The sequence below is a fragment of the Humulus lupulus genome, chromosome 1 (genome assembly GCF_963169125.1).
Source record: "Humulus lupulus chromosome 1, drHumLupu1.1, whole genome shotgun sequence".
NCBI classification, from domain to species: Eukaryota; Viridiplantae; Streptophyta; class Magnoliopsida; order Rosales; family Cannabaceae; genus Humulus; species Humulus lupulus.
This window is the reverse complement of record NC_084793.1, coordinates 292,426,316-292,443,187: the sequence shown is the minus strand read 5'-3', so window position 1 is coordinate 292,443,187 and position 16,872 is coordinate 292,426,316. Positions and strand designations below refer to the sequence as shown.

Genomic DNA, 16,872 nt, shown 5'->3' with positions numbered 1-16,872 from the left:
CTCCCGAGTCATATTAATCTTTGCCTTTTTCTGATAAGAGTTTCTTCATTAGTTCCTCCATCCGAGCTAACCTTTCGAGGGTCTGATCCTTGATCTCCTGGTAGTTCGGGGGCTGTTCAACAGCTCTCGTTCCATTGTACGTGTTAGGTGGGTTATTATCCCTCCAAGCTTGAGCTTGGTTTGGTGGAATATTCCCATTGTCATGTATTTCGGAAGGACCATCCTCTCGACGAGTATCACTTTCATTTCTGGTCGTATCCCCCCTCTGCGAGTTGAGGCGATCTCGAAGGTCGGCTCTCGAGGCGGCCCGAGGACTTTGCACCGAACTTAGATGATTGCGCAGGTCTCCACCGGATCTTCCACTTTGGTGGCTCTCGGTTTAATAGCTCCCATTGGAAAAGCTTATAGCCTGCTTCCGGGGGTGAAGATCCGGGACATTTCCGCGCACTCGCGGGCGATGGGTAGGAACGGAAGGAGGAGGATTCCTTCTGCTGCTCCCGTGCACCGGAATATCTCAAGCAGGACGAGGAGGAGATGGGTATCTTATCGGCGAAGGGGGATGCCTAACTGGTGAAGCGATTCTAGTTCCGTCTGGCCAAATCAAACTAGCTTGTGGTCGTTCTACCCTACCGCCTCCAATTTCCTGCGCCCGGCGGTCTGACCGTTGCGCAGGAGGGCTGGCCGGAGCAAGCTGTCTGTGCGAGCTTTCCCCAGACCTCCTCCGTGAGCTGCCACGAGCCTTTCTGGGTGCGTTCGATGGTGGGTTCGAACTTGGAGTTGAAGTTCTGACTAATCGACTGACTTGCTGATTGGCCCTGGGAAACTCCTCAAACATAGTTTCCTGGTGATGATGCGACACGGGCACAGAACTCGGGGTTGAGGTTCTGACCGACCGACTAGGTCTGGGTCGACTATCCCTGCGGGACTTGTGAGTCCCGCTTTGACTCTTTCCGATGTTAACGTCAGTTGCAAGAGGGGGTAGTCGAGCCAAGACCTCCTCGATTTTCTTATTTGTTTTGGACAGATAGCTCCTCAACTGCATGTTCTCCATTTCTATCGCCGTCAGGTAACCCGGGTTCGGATTTGGCGGTAGGGGTACCGAACTTCCGATGTCGTCATGGCCCATCAGCTGCTTTCCCGATCGCTACTGGACCTCTTTGCTCGGTTCGTTGGATATGGTGGCATGGTGAGCCTCCTACCCACCATGTTGATCTGCCTCGTTACCATGCCTCGAGCGAGTAACCACCATGATCAAGTTTTTTGCGATAACACTAATCTAAACCCTCTCAATGAAAGCACCAAACTGTCAACGCGATTTTTCGCCAACAGATAATTATACGAATAAATATGATGGATTAGTGCTGATTGATAAACCGTAATATAAAAATGATAGTAACGTAGAATGTGGAAATTAATTGCAAGGAAAAGATGGTCACTCCTTTTTTTAGGTGGTTCAGAGGTTAAAATCCCCCTAGTCCAGCAATCGATATTATTGATATCTCCTTACTATTTCTTACAAAGTATTTGATTTTCAAGAAGAAGCCAACCCTTTGTACTACCCATGGTTTCAGTATTTATAGGAGATTGATCTATGAGTAGGTATTGGGGTCATCCCGTGATCTCTTCATCCATCATGTCATTTATGTGACACCGATGATTAATTCCTAAACCTTACAATGAAGTGTGGTCTAATCAATAGGTAAAGATGGGTAATGGGCCGCATAGCCCAAATCAGGCGTGGGATGTCTGAACACACACGTTTATACAGCGTATCCGAGAATTCAGGAAAGGAACAGACACGTGATGTCTGGTATATGCACGTTTATATTGCGTGGTTGACTTTATAAGGATTCGGGGATGTCAGACCTCTGATGCACCACGAGCTAAATGCGGCGCTAGCTCGTGGCTTCTGTTATGTCGACACAATGGCTCTACTCAAGGAGCAGCTAAATGATCCATCAGTTCGGGCTGGTTGTTCTAGGGGTCCGTAACAAAACAGCTCTGGGTGGACGGTTGACACGTGGCAGATCGATTTAGGCCCCTTTCTAGCTCGCCAAAGTGTGTGCGGATATTCAGAGCATACAGAAGGTATTGCTGATGTCAAGCATTCTAGGCTTGTTATGCTCACACAAAATTTGAAAATTTGAAAGTGAATGAAAATGAAACCCTCACTGAATTTTATGAGAAATTTTCAGATATTGCTAACGAATATTTTTCTCTTGGTAAGAAACTTGAAGATAATGTTTTGGTACGAAAATTTGTTAAAGTTCTCCTTGACAGGTTTCAAACTAAGCTCACTGCAATTGAAGAAGCAAAAGATCTGGACAAAATAAAAGTAGAAGAATTGATGGGTTCACTTCGAACTTTTGAACTAAACCAACAAATAATACAAAAAGGTCAAGTAGAAGAAATCAAGGAGAAATCTATTGCCTTGAAATCTTCCAGAGAAAATAAGGAAAGTTCAGATGGAGAGGATGATAAGATGGCTTTGTTAACAAAAAAATTTCAAAAGTACATAAAGAAATTGGGAAACAAAAAGTCCATATCCAAGAACCCAAAAGGTAATTTTACTAAACCCCTTGAAACTAATAAAAATGGTATTCAGTGCAGGGAATGTGAAGGATTTGGACACATTCAATCCGAGTGTGCAAATACCTTAAAGAAAAAGAAAGTCATGGCAGACACTTGGAGTGATCAAGACTTTGAAGAGAGTGATGAGGAAGACAATAGTGTTGCCTTAACCTCTGTTCACAAAGGTATGGTTTTTTCTTCAGTTGATTCCAAGGATTTGGTATGCCTTAAAAATTTTGTTCAGAATAATGAAAAACCTAATACTGACTCTGACGATTCTCACTTAGATGAGGAGTCATTGAAAGATTCTTATAAAATAATGTATGATCAATGGCTGAAAGTTTGCTCTGAGAATCGATTAATAGTTAGCAATAATAAAAAATCAGTTGAAAAAATTAAAGAACTTGAGATGATTATTGCTTCCAAAAATGATGAAATCAATTCTTTGGGTAAAGAAATTGATCTTATGCAAATATGTGTCAAAATGCTTAATCCAAGATCTGGAATTTTGGATGAAATTCTCTCTGCAGGAAAAAAGGCTGGTGATTACAGTGGATTAGGATCTAATGGATCTGAATCTTATAAGAACATGGTTTTTGTAAAATCTGTGAATTATCCTTCTGTTGTGACAACTAACCGTTTTGCAGGAACAAGTGACTCTTCGGAGACCACACAGTTGTCATCTGTTCCCACAGATCTACAACAAAAGAAAATTTCTTCGAAGAGAAACATTGGACAATTTGTACCGTTTTATCATTTTTGTGGTATGAAAGGACACATAAGACTTAAGTGTTTTTCTTTGTTGAATTTGTTTAAAAAGAATTATGATAAACACTTTGGTAGCATGAATCAATTCTTGACCAAAATAAATTCCAAATAAAAACACAATATGGGTCAAGAAAAATAACTCTGTTTGCTTGGCTACCTTTACATGTCATAAAATACATGCATCTAGTTCATGGTACTTTGATAGTAGGTGTTCAAGATATATGACTGATAATGCCAGCATACTCACCAACTTCAAAACTTTGAAGTGTGGAGTAGTAACATTCGAGGATGGAGTGGTAGGAAATATTTTAGGTAAAGGTACTCTAAACATTGAAGGGTTACCAAAACTAAAAAATGTTCTTCTTCTTGATGGGCTAAAAGCTAACTTAATTAGCATAAGCCAAATCTGTGACCATGGCTTTCTTGTTAATTTTTCGCATAATGAGTGTAATGTTGTAAATCAAAGTGGTGACATTGTTCTTAAAGGTTCTCGTTCTTTGGATAATTGTTACACACTCACACAAAAATTCACATGTCATGCATCATCATCAAGTTTTAATAATACTAATTTGTGGCATGAAAAACTTGGACATGTAAATTTCAAAAACCTGAAAAAGATTGTTATTGTAGGTCTCATTCATGGTATACCCAAGCTGGGTAAAGAATCACTTGGTAAGTGTGAATTGTTACACCCAGATTTCGAGCTTTAAGAATCATGATCTTGAAAGCTGGATTCGTAAGGAATGGACTCATAATGTCTGGAACGTGTTCGCAACCTAGGCACCGATCCTGCGCAGCAGGGGCAACTTCGAAGATGGTAGCCTCGAAACCTTTACAAGCTCGAAAGACAGACATCGAAGTACGTCTATTCTCGGATGACCTCGGATCAGGGGTTCCGAGCCTGATAAAAGTATGAGCTCGAAGCCACATGATCTCGGGAAAATGCTATAACGCGAAAGTCATTAAGAGACCTGGGTGAACGTGGCATTGACAATATAAGTTGATACTTTGAATATCTTAGTGAATCACCTAAGAGAGACGCAGTCTGCATTCATTGCTGTAAATCCCCTATAATCAAGGGATATTTATTATTCAGTTATACGCTCCCTGATCTTCAGGAGACGTTTCCTTGTATATAGGATTACAGGTTTTTAATGCCATTAAATTTATTTACATATACAGAATAACTTCCCAAAACGTGTGGGATAGTATTCAATTATCTTCACTATAAATAGAGAAGTCATGCACCATTGTAAAGGACCGAAATTTTGTGATCTTGAGAGAAACTCTGGAGAATTCATCCCTGAGGGATTTCTAGAAATTTCCTAAGTTTTAATAACAAAGACTCGTGGACTAGGCAGAGTTAACTGCTGAACCACGTAAAAAACTCTACTTGTTTTATTGTGTTTTACTGGCCATAACTATTTATTGTTTTCGTGCTCTCGTTTCACTGTTGACGAAAAACGGCGTCAACATGAATCATGTTAATTGGAAAAACAGTTGAAAGTTTCCCATAAAGCACTATCTAATATTAATACTTCAAATGTGTTGGAATTATTGCATATGGATCTCATGGGTCCTATACAGGTTGAGAGTATTAATGGTAAGAGATACATTTTTGTATGTGTGGATGATTTTTCTAGATTTACTTGGGTAGATTTCTTAAGAGAAAAATCAGATACATTTGAAGCTTTTCAAACTCTCTATACAAGACTAAGAGTTGAAAAAAATTGTAACATTGGAAAAATTGTAAGAATACGATGTGATCATAGTAAGAAGTTTGAAAATTCTGTTTATGATGAATATTGTAAATCTTTTGGAATTTTGCATGAATTTTCTGCACCCAAAACTCCATAACAAAATGGGGTAGTGGAACAGAAAAATCGTACCTTGCAGGAAATGACTAGAGTTATGCTGAATAACAAAAAACTCACAAAGAAATTATAGGCTGAAGCAATTAACACTACTTGCTACAAAATTAATCATGTTTTTCAACGTCCAAGTACAAATAAAACTCTGTATGAGATCTGGAAAGGTAGAAAACCCAATGTCAATTATTTTCATGTATTTGGGTGTCTTTGTTATATTCTTAGAGATCGTGAGAATCTGGGCAAATTTGATGCCAAAAGCGATTTGGGAGTTTTTCTTGGTTATTCCACCAATAGTAGGGCATCGTGTTTATAACATGAGTACTCCCATGAGGAGGAAATTGAAAGGTTCATTGATGTTCAGCAACATAAAGGGATATCAGATCTAACAGAAAAATCTTCAGAGGCGACAACAGCTACTGATGATGTATCAAACATTGATTCTATCGCAGCAACAAATGAACGAACAGAGAAGGAAAATCCAGTTATTTATTTTGACTCCGTTCAAAAAGAACCATCAACCAGAGTAAAAATGAATCACCCTTCTGATCTCATTTTGGGAAATCTTGAAAAGAGTATGGTCGCTCGAAAGAGGTATGTAAACTTGGTTCAATTTGTTTGTTTTACTTCTACATTGGAACCAAAAAATGTGAAGGAAGCCTTAAATGATGAATCATGGATAAATGCAATGCAAGAAGAGCTAGATCAATTCACAAGGAATGAGGTATGAATCCTTGTCCCTAGACCGAACTATACTAATGTTATAGGTACAAAGTGGATATTTAAAAACAAAACTAATGAATTCGGCACCATAATAAGAAATAAAGCTAGGCTAGTTGCACAGGGGTACACTCAAGTTGAAGGAATTGATTTTGATGAGACATTTTCCCCTGTTGCAAGACTTAAATCCATAGGATTATTGCTAGCTATTTCATGTGTTCTTAGTCTTAAATTATTCTAAATGGATGTCAAATCCACATTTTTAAATGGATTCTTGAATAAGGAAGCTTATGTGGAGCAACCCAAAGGGTTTGAGGACCCTCACTGTCCTAATCATGTGTTTTAAACTACAAAAAGTTTTGTATGGATTAAAACAAGCCCCACGGGCTTGGTATGAGAGATTAACTCATTTTTGGTCTCAAAGGGGTACAAGAGAGGGGAGTAGACAAAACACTTTTTTATCAAAAATGTTGATACTAATACTATGATAGCTCAAATATATGTTGATGATATAGTGTTTGATTCTACTAATGACTCTCTAGCACAGGAATTTGTGAAACAAATGCAAGAAGAGTTTGAGATGAGCATGGTGGGAGAGCTCAATTTTTTCTTAGGACTCAAAGTTAAGCAGTCAGACAAGGGAATTTTCATTTCACAAAGCAAGTATGTTAGAAATTTGGTGAAGAGATTTTGGCTCCATGCATCTAAACCTGCTAAAACTCCCATGGGAACCACTATCAAACTATCTAAAGATGAGAATGGGAAGAAAGTTGATCCAACTCTTTACAAGAGTATGATTGGGAGTCTCCTATACTTAACTGCTAGTTGCTCAGACATCAGTTACAATGTTGGAGTGTGTGCTCGCTTCCAAGGGAACCCCATGGAGTCTCATGTGACTGTTGTAAAAATAATTATTCGTTATATCAATAATACACTTGATTTAGGCATTTGGTACTCCAAAGAAAAAAACTTTAACCTTGTGCGTTATAGCGATGCAGATTGGGTAGGGAACACTGATGACCGCAAAAGTACAACTGGTGATTGTTTTTACTTAGGAAACAATTTGGTCTCCTGGCATAGTAAAAATCAAAATTTCATCTCCTTGTCATAGTAAAAATCAAAACTTCATCTCCTTGTCAACAGCCGAAGTTGAGTACATAGCTGCTGGAAGCTGTTGTACTCAACTTTTGTGGATGAAACAAATGTTGGCTGACTATGGGTTTGATATTAAAACTTTAACCATTTTTTGTGATGATACAAGTGCTATTAATATCTCCAAAAATCTTGTTCAGCACTCTCGCATCAAACATATTGGCATTCGTCATCATTTTATTAGGGAACATGTTGAAAACAAAACTCTGATTTTAGAATATGTTGAGACTAACAAACAAATTGCAGATATTTTTACTAAAGCTTTAGACATAGTTAGATTTGATTCCCTCAGGAAATCCTTGGGGGTTTGTTTTATTTGAAATTGCCAATAATTGATTGTCCTACCTTGCATATGTCATTGTGTAAATCTCTTGTCCTATTTGGAAGAAATTTGATGACCATATTTTTATAAATTTTTAGAAAATGAACGTTATAATTCTAATACTTTGTGAGGAATAAAAACCATATTTGAAATTTTTTTAGACCATCAAATATATATTTGATGAAATCATTATGTCTGTTTTAGTATGAGCATTCCTTAATCCAGTTTCTTTTTCAGGCTCCATTCTGGAAAAGAGCTACCTATCCTGATGTGTGAAAGCCGACACTGAGTAAGTTGCTACCAGGTAATTAGCAATTATATTGGAGGATACTCTACCAGTGTAAAGGGCTACCATAAGTATAAGAGTTATAGCCTACATTATGGTTACAATTTGAAAAAGACTACAATTGTCAAACATGGGTAATGACCCTAGCTTTAAAAGGCCAGAAAGAAACGCCAAATTGATTACACATGCACACACATATGCATGTTGACTAGACTGTGTAAGAATGTTGTAAGACTCATAAACATAATGAATTGATTAAAATATTTTTTGTGATTGGTATATTCTTTTTCGAATTATGGTTATCATTGTCACTTAGTATTTTAATTATAATTCATTATTCTAATTTGTAAAAAAAAAAATGGTTATCTTGTTTCTCTTGAACAGGACTTGGCATTTACATGGACACATATGGTATGACAATTTATCTTTTTATTTTCGGCAATTTTTTTTAAAATAATAAAAATTATATTTTTTTGACCGAGTACTAAAGAAAAAATCAAGTTTGAAAAATAATTGATGCAATTTATTTGTTTTATCTCATTATATTCAAAATCATGCAAAAGTTTCCAATTTTGAGGTGTGAAAGAATTTTTTTTAAAATGAGATATTTTGGCATTTATCACATTAAATTCGGTTACCCATTTTCGAACTTGCCTCATTTGTGCACTGAATTCTCTATATATTTGGATTCACTTGGTTGTTTAATTCTAAGTGTTTTCTTGTTTTTCTCTCTCGATCACTTGTAACCAAATTGTTTAGGGTTTTTCTCTTTGTGTGTCTCTGTTTGTTTCTCTCCTAGCAGTCATGAAGACTCGAGGTCGTGGATCTACCTCTAAACCTTTGAAGTCTAATAAGGAGACAGATCCTGAGACAGTTCCCTCTGCCACTCTTTATGTTCAAACGTCAATCCCAGCTGCCTCAACTCCTACAGGTCGTCGACCCAAAACCACAGCAAGGAAAAAGGTCCTTGCTCTTCCAAATCCTGAGGGGTCTACTTTGATTGGGGCTACTAGTAAAGGAGTAACCTTTCCCAACCTTAAAGCACAGCAAAACCAACCCTCAGCAGTTCCACTTACCTCACGTGAAGGTCAAGTAAAAACCAAACCCGCCTTGACTTCCATCCCTACACAATCTGTCTCCACCGAAGTCGTGTCCGATCCGTCTGAACATGACTCTGAGTCGTCACTATCCCCTGATGTGATGACACCCAAGGCAAAGGGTAAACGCAAATCCAAAGCTGCTGGATTAAAGAAAACCAAGAAGACCAAAGTGGCTCCAACAAAAGGTACTAGCTCCATCTCTAATTCCACTCCTTTATCAAATTCAAATTGAAGGCAAAAATTAACCCACCTCCTCAGATGATGTCTCTCCTTAAATGAAAGACACATTGCATGAGTTGGACCCCTCCTTGATCGAGTCAATTCCTAAAGAACCTCATGAAGATTCTGAGGAGGAGACTGAATCTGAAGCAAATCCATTATAAACCACTCCTGTTGCATCTGACCCAAAGGGCACAACACCATTGGCATTTCCTAAATTGACTACCTAAAGCACTAAGCAAAAATGTGCCCCTATCTGTACTTCAGGTTCCTCTTTCAAAGCTCATTCTCTTACTTTCTATTTTAATGGTAATGAGAAAAATATGCAATTTTATGAGCATCGTCACTTTATTAGTGAGTGAATTTCCGTTTTTCTCCTCATTGTGTTTTTGGGGTTTTGCTTACTTTAGAAGAAAGGGGTTGGTTACGTTCTTTTTCTGTCTTTGATGGGTTTGTGCCTTGGGTAGTTAAGGAATTTTATGCAAATTTGAATGATGAGTTGTTAGATCAGACTTCTTTTATGTTTCATAAGGTTTATGTTAGGGGTCATTGGTATAGGTTTAGTCCTACCGAAATTGCTAAGGTTCTCAATCTAGTTCCTGTTGAGATTGATGATTCTATTGTATTTGCAAAGGATCAAGTTTTGTCTGAATTAGTTGGCCAAGCTATGGTGTGGGAACCAAGTGCATCTGTCCGTGTTTTGGACCTTACTCACTACTATGGTGCACTTTTTAAATTTGCAATGTTCAATTGGATTCCGACCACTCACTCCTCGACCATCACTCAAGATATGGTCTTTCTTTTGTTTAAACTTGGGAATGGTGTCATTGTCGATCTTGTTGCTGCTATTTTTTATCAGATCATGTCCTTGAGTGGTGCCAAACACAAGGGTCAACACTTGATGTTTCCGCAAGTCATTTACAAACTGTTGGACTCCCAACGTCCTTTGAAGAAGTCACACGAGACCTTGATTTCTCCTTTGGTTGGACCTACATTATCAAAGAGATCAAAGATGACAATGCTTCTACCTCAAAAGGTCAAAGGCATTAATTTGGCTGGTTCTGGGTCTGGAGATGTCGAGCCTAACACCCCTACTGTCTCGACTGCTCTCACTTTTGTCCACACATGAATTGCAAGTCTCTCCGAGCGGTTCACTGCCATGGAGGATACTCAGCACCAAATCATGGCTTCTTTGGCCATCATCAATGCATCTACCACTCCAGCTCCATGACGGTTACCGTTCTTTTCCATCTATTTTTATTTACTGTCCATAAATGTAAAAGAACACTAAATGTGTCTTTGTCTTTGGTTCTGTTTCCTTTGTTCTTTGGCATTTTCTTAGACAATGAGGGGGAGAGAGAGTAACTTTATATTTGGTGCTTTGATTATGTTTTTTGACCTACAGTTGTTCATTGTTTCTGTTAATTGTTTTAGTCATGTGCTTTGGTTATTTTTGGCAGGGGGAGTCATTTCGAGACTCTTGTGAATTTAAGCACTCACTTGTTTTATGCAGGATCTTTTAAAAAAAATAGATATGACTTGTCTATAAAATTTCCAAAGGGTGAGATTGTAAATCCTAAAATTGGTAAATTTAATAGAAATATCTTTTTATTTAAAAGATAATTTTACTTTCCCATTATTGTTATTTTCGGAATATTACTTTTCCATTATTGTGATTTTCAGAATATTATTGGCTGGAAGGTTTTCACATTATTCCTTATTTAGCTTGATTTTATCACAATATGATTATAAAGGGAAGTTGTATCTTCGTTATATAAAGAAAATATTCTGTACTTACTCAAAATCATTTCTGGAATATTTGTCTTTTATTATTCATACTGCTCAAGGTAATAAACTTCAGGAAACTAAATCTTGAAGTAATTAATTGTTATTTCTATCTTGAGATATTTGATCTGACCCAGGTATTACATGTCCCCACCAAATTCGTATATGTCGGATTTGAATCTTCTAAAAATGGAAATTCTTCATCAATCAAGAATATCTTCAAATATTCTTGCTTAAGAACACGAATTGGACTCTATAAATAGACTTCTAAGGCATTGAGAAAAAGTTAACTCTTTAGTGCATAGTTTGTGAGTGAATTGTAATATTTGTGAGACTTCCTTAGTTGTATTCAAGATCATAGTATTCACGTGATCTTGTAGTAAAATGAGTGTTTAGTTTTTGTGGTAAGTTTATACCACTTTCATGAGTGAATACGTGTTGTAATTTGAACACAATTTTTATAGTCTTCGGGAGAGAATTTTTACAAGCCTTGTATCAGGAGAATGCAAGCACTCGCTGGCCATTGAAGGGAGTTCAAGTGGTTGAGCGTTTCAATCAGAATCATATTAGTGAAGAGAAGTACAACAAAGTTGCGGCAAATCTCAAAAAGGAGACTTGTTTTGTTTAAGTTAATATTTTGTACTTATGATTCATTATTAATTGGTTTTATTCTCTAGGCGTGGCCTCAAGGAGTAGGCTATCCGAAAGGGTTTCTGAACCTTGTAAAAATCGGTTGTGCTCTTTATTGTTTTTGCACTGTCTTTTTATTGTGTTTATTTTCTGTCGTGACAAGTTCAGATTCTGTCTCAACAGAGCTGAAATCTATTTCAACATTTAATTACCATTCCGCAGCTTAATTAACTCACATGGTTTAATTAATTTGGTAATTACTAAAAATGGAATTTCAGATTATGATGCCTTCCCCGTAAGACGAAGCTGGCCATAAACTAGAAGTAGGGTTCAAGCCAAGGAATTTAGGAGTATGAGTGGCTTGAGGTTTAAGGAGACGATCATGGGTGGAATGAATGTAACGAGGAGTGTTTTTGAGGGCTTCAAGCTCATAAGGAGTGAGACTAAATCCATGGATAGAGTTTGTGTAAGCATGAATGAGTTTTGAGCTGATAGGGAGATGTGAATTCTCTGATATGGTAGAAAGAGTAGACATATACCAGCTTTGGTGAGTTGAGAAGGCTTTGGGCATAGCTGATCGGTCCATGTGCACAATATAGGCTTGAGACTTTGCTGAAACTGAGTAAACGAAGAAGCTTTATGGCCAATAAGATTATGTAGGAAAAACCATAACGTACATAATACTTGAATAAACGCAATATGATAAATACAATATTTATATCTACTAAATTAAAGATACATAAACATTATAATTATAAATAACACAATATAAATAACTATAATATAAATAACAATATTATAATTATAAATAACACAATATAAATAACTATAATATAAATGACAATATTATAATTATAAATAACACAATATAAATAACTATAATATAAACAACAATATTATAATTATAAATAACACAATATAAATAATTATAATATGGATAGTAATTATAATTAGTTTAGACAATAATTATAAAGAACAAAAATAAAAGTCGAGGCCTGTGTAACACACAGTTTCCTTAAAACAGATTCGCCACCTCTACGAGGTTTCGACGTCTATCTCCCAGGATACAACGGTGAACGACAAGTAACTCAATTACTTCGCTGAACCAAATATGCCCGAACTCTATCACACTACAATAGATCTAAGAACTCTAAAGAGTAAAAAGGGGAAAACAATATTGAAAATATATATATCTTAATCTTCAAAGGAAGACAAATATATATATGTATATGTTTTTGGTGTAAAAGAAACTAAGACCACTAAGGTTTATTTATAGTATCTATCTAATGAGGTTTTTTATTCATAAACATTGTGGGACAAAGAAAAATTACTATTCACTACTGATTTTTCTAACAATCCCCCACATGAATGAAAAATGACACAAGAATAACCAACAGATGATTTAGACCTAGGTGATAGAGTTCAACGTTAGATTCCCGCATAGGATAGGTAGGTGTTACCCTTTGAACCTTCCCTTGTGTAAGTATATTTACTTTACTGGCTGATCAGTAGACGCGATGTCTTTGAACTGTTTTGTCGTTCGTGTAAATGATGATATACCACACACATGAATCTTTCCTGACATATATTGGTTTTTCAAGATTATGTTCGTTTTGGCCCTGAACATTTCCCTGGTTCTGCAAAAGATATTCTAGGAATTGAGCCCTTATTCAATCCCAATAGAAGCGGCCCATCTTCTCTCTCACATAGGTGATTTTCTTAATTAAGAGTAACCCGTATTACTCTGCTCGACATTTCGACGCATAAGAAATCATTAAAAGCATAGCTTAACATTTTCCTTACGGTTATCACTGTTTCATCATAGGAATGGAAAATGAGGATAATCCCCACAGTGATCCAACATAATCTTTACAGTTTTAGTTGTCCCTTTGAACCTAGATCTTGGGATCTCCAGTCAACTAGGTGGGGTGTCTACTGTATTGACTTTATTCATTCATGGGCTTTAGACCCATTCCTCTCGATGATTTTTCAACCAACTCTCTATTTAACCCTTTGGTTAGCGGATCCACAATATTATCCTTTGACTTCACATAGTCAATAGAGATAACTCCAGTTGAGAGTAGTTGTCTAATGGTATTATGTCTACGACGTATATGCCTAGACTTACCATTATACATATTATTATGTGCCTTACCAACTGCAGATTGACTATCGCAATGTATGCCAATGGCTGGCACTGGTTTAGGCCATTTTGGAATATCTTCTAAAAATTGACGAAGCCATTCAGCTTCTTCGCCACACTTGTCTAAGGAAATAAACTCAGATTCCATCGTGGATCTAGCTATTACCGTTTGTTTAGAAGATTTCCATGATACAGCTGCACCACTGAGTGTGAACACATATCCACTCGTAGATTTTGAATCTTTCATATCAGATATCCATTTAGAATCACAATACCCTTCAAGTACTGCTAGATATTTAGTATAATGCAGCCCATAGCTATGAGTAAATCACAAGTACCTAAGTACTCTTGTTATTCCTTTCCAGTGGTCAGATCCTAGATTACTCGTGTATCTACTTGGTTTACTAACTACGTAGGCTATATTAGGTCTTGTACAACTCATTAAGTACATTAGACTTCCAATAATTCTAGAGTACTCTACCTGAGAGACACTCTCCCCTTTGTTCTTGAACAAATGTAGACTCGAATCTATAGGGGTTCTAGATACACTAGAATCTTCTTTGTTGAATTTCTCAAGAATTTTGTCCACATAATGTGACTGACTTAGAATGATCTTATCAGATGTCCTTGAGATTTGAATCCCCAAAATGACATCTGCTAGACCCATATCTTTCATGTCAAATTTCGAGTTCAACATACTCTTGATAGATTTGATCATCTTATCACTGCTTCCAACAATGAGCATGTCATCTACGTAAAGACACAAAATGACATAGTCATTATCTGTTTCTTTAACATAAATACATTTATCGCATTCATTGATTTTGAAGCCATTTTCCAACATAGTTTGGTCAAATTTCTCATGCCATTGTTTTGGTGCTTGCTTTAAACCATATAAAGATTTCACCAATTTACATACTTTTCTTTCTTTTCCTGGGGAGGAAAAACCCTTGGGTTGTTTCATATAAATTTCTTCATTTAAATCCCCATTTAGAAAAGCAGTTTTCACATCCATTTGATGTACTTCAAGATTGTGTAATGCAGCAATAGCAAGTATCATCCTAATGGAATTTATTCTCGTCACAAGAGAATAAGTGTCAAAGTAATCAAGGCCTTCACGCTGCTTATAAACTTTAATTACAAGCCGTGCCTTATACTTATCAATTGAGCCATCAAATTTCATTTTCCTTTTGAAAATCCATTTGGCCCCTAAAGGCTTACATCCTGGAGGAAGATCTACTAACTCTCATGTGTGATTTTGAAGTATGGATTCAATCTCACTATTAATAGCATCTTTCCATAAAGAGCCTTCAGTGGAGTTCACAGCTTTATCAAAGTTTTGAGGTTCACCTTCTAGCAAATAGGTCAGAAAATCTGGAGCAAAAGATTTTTCTGTTCTAATTCTTTTGCTACGTCTAGGTTCATCCTCACATTCTTGACTTTGATCCTGACTATTTTCAGCAATAGTCTCATGTGTTCGTTTCAACGAACTTGAATCCTCTTTTGATCTAAAAGGAAATACGTGTTCAAAGAACGACGCATTTCTAGATTCCATTATCGTGTTTTTGTGTATGTCAGATATTTTAGACTCATACACCAAAAACCGATACGCACTACTATTATGTGCATAACCAATGAAAATGCAATCAATAGTTTTTGGACCTATTTTTACCATTTTTGGTAAAGGTACAGCCACTTTGGCAAGACACCCCCACACTCTTAAGTATTTGAAGGAAGGTTTCGTTCCTTTCCATAACTCGTAAGAGGTCTTATCTTCTTTCTTTTTGGGTATCTTATTTAAAAGATAATTAGCTGATAAGATAGCTTCTCCCCACATGTTCAGAGGCAATCCAGAACTAATCAACATCGCATTCATCATCTCTTTCAATGTACAATTTTTCCATTCAGCAACACCATTTTGCTGAGGTGAATAAGGTGCAGTGATTTCATGAATGATTCCATTTTTTGCACAGAATTCATGAAATGGTGATTCATACTCACCACCTCGATCACTTCTCAACACCTTAATCTTTTTGTTAAGTTGATTCTCAACTTTGGTCTTATAGAGAAAAAATTTCTCTATAGCCTCGTCTTTGCTTTTTAGCAAATACACATAGCAATATTTCATGTTATCATCGACAAAAGTAATAAAATACTTATTGCCTCCCCTTGTTTGAACAAATTTTAAATCACATACATCGCTATGGATTAAATTTAGGGGTCCATTATTCCTTTCAATCATTTTGAAGGAAGACCTTGTTAGTTTTGCCTCAACACAGGTTTCACACTTATGATTTGAATCAATGTGGAATTTTGGTATGTGATTCAAGTTAATTAATCTCCGTAGAGTATCATAATTAACATGTCCTAGTCTACCATGCCAAACATTGGAAGACTCAAGCAAGTAAGTAGAAGAGTTATTAACTTTATTGATAATTGGTTTAACAACCATTACAATGAGTTTAAACAACCCATCAGTTACATAACCCCTTCCCACGTACATTCCACTTTTGGACAGAACAACTTTGTCTGACTCAAATACAATTCGGAATCCGTGTTTATTCAACAGTGAACCAGACACTAGGTTTTTCCGGATCTCTAGTACGTACAGTACGTTGTTCAGAGCCAGCTCCTTTCCAGAAGTCATTTTTAGGATCACACTTCCTTGACCCGCAATTTTAGATGTGGCAGAATTTCCCATCAAAATCTTCTCGCCATTATCTACCTGTTTTGAACAGACTCTTGTCTGAGCATATATGCTGAGTGGCACCAGTATCAATCCACCACTCCATTGGGTTGGAATTGACTAGGTTTATTTCAGCCACCATGACTGATAGATTTATTATATCAAACTTAAAGAAAATTCTTAGGTTAGCTTGGAAGGGTAAAAAACCCAACCATTCGTGATCTAGTCTCTCGTAGAATATTTCTATTAAGTATTTATCCAGCCTCAAATATCTCTACTAGATAATTTCCAAAGAACACTAGAAGGGTCTAGCCCCTGCCTCAGCAGTCTAGTTTCTTTGAAAATATTCAGTTCCCAGAACTTCTCTAGTGAGATTTAAGTTCAAACGAATTTTTCGCAATAACAATATCTTTCAATATATAGATATAGAAATATCACTAATAGATATATTAAGCATTATAATAATATAAAATATATCTAACATTCAAATATTATATTTAAACAATAATATGTTTTAAGATTGTAGGAAAAACCATAACGTACATAATACTTTAATAAACGCAATATGATAAATACAATATTTATATCTACTAAATTAAAGATACATAAATATTATAATTAT

The 16,872-nt window shown here is 36.4% G+C and overlaps 1 pseudogene; it reads right to left on the bottom strand.

The window, feature by feature from the left end:
- Positions 1 to 16,211, bottom strand: part of LOC133779063 (subtilisin-like protease SBT1.9) — a 48,685-nt pseudogene extending 32,474 nt beyond the window's left edge.
- Between the last annotated feature and the right edge of the window lie 661 nt (positions 16,212 to 16,872).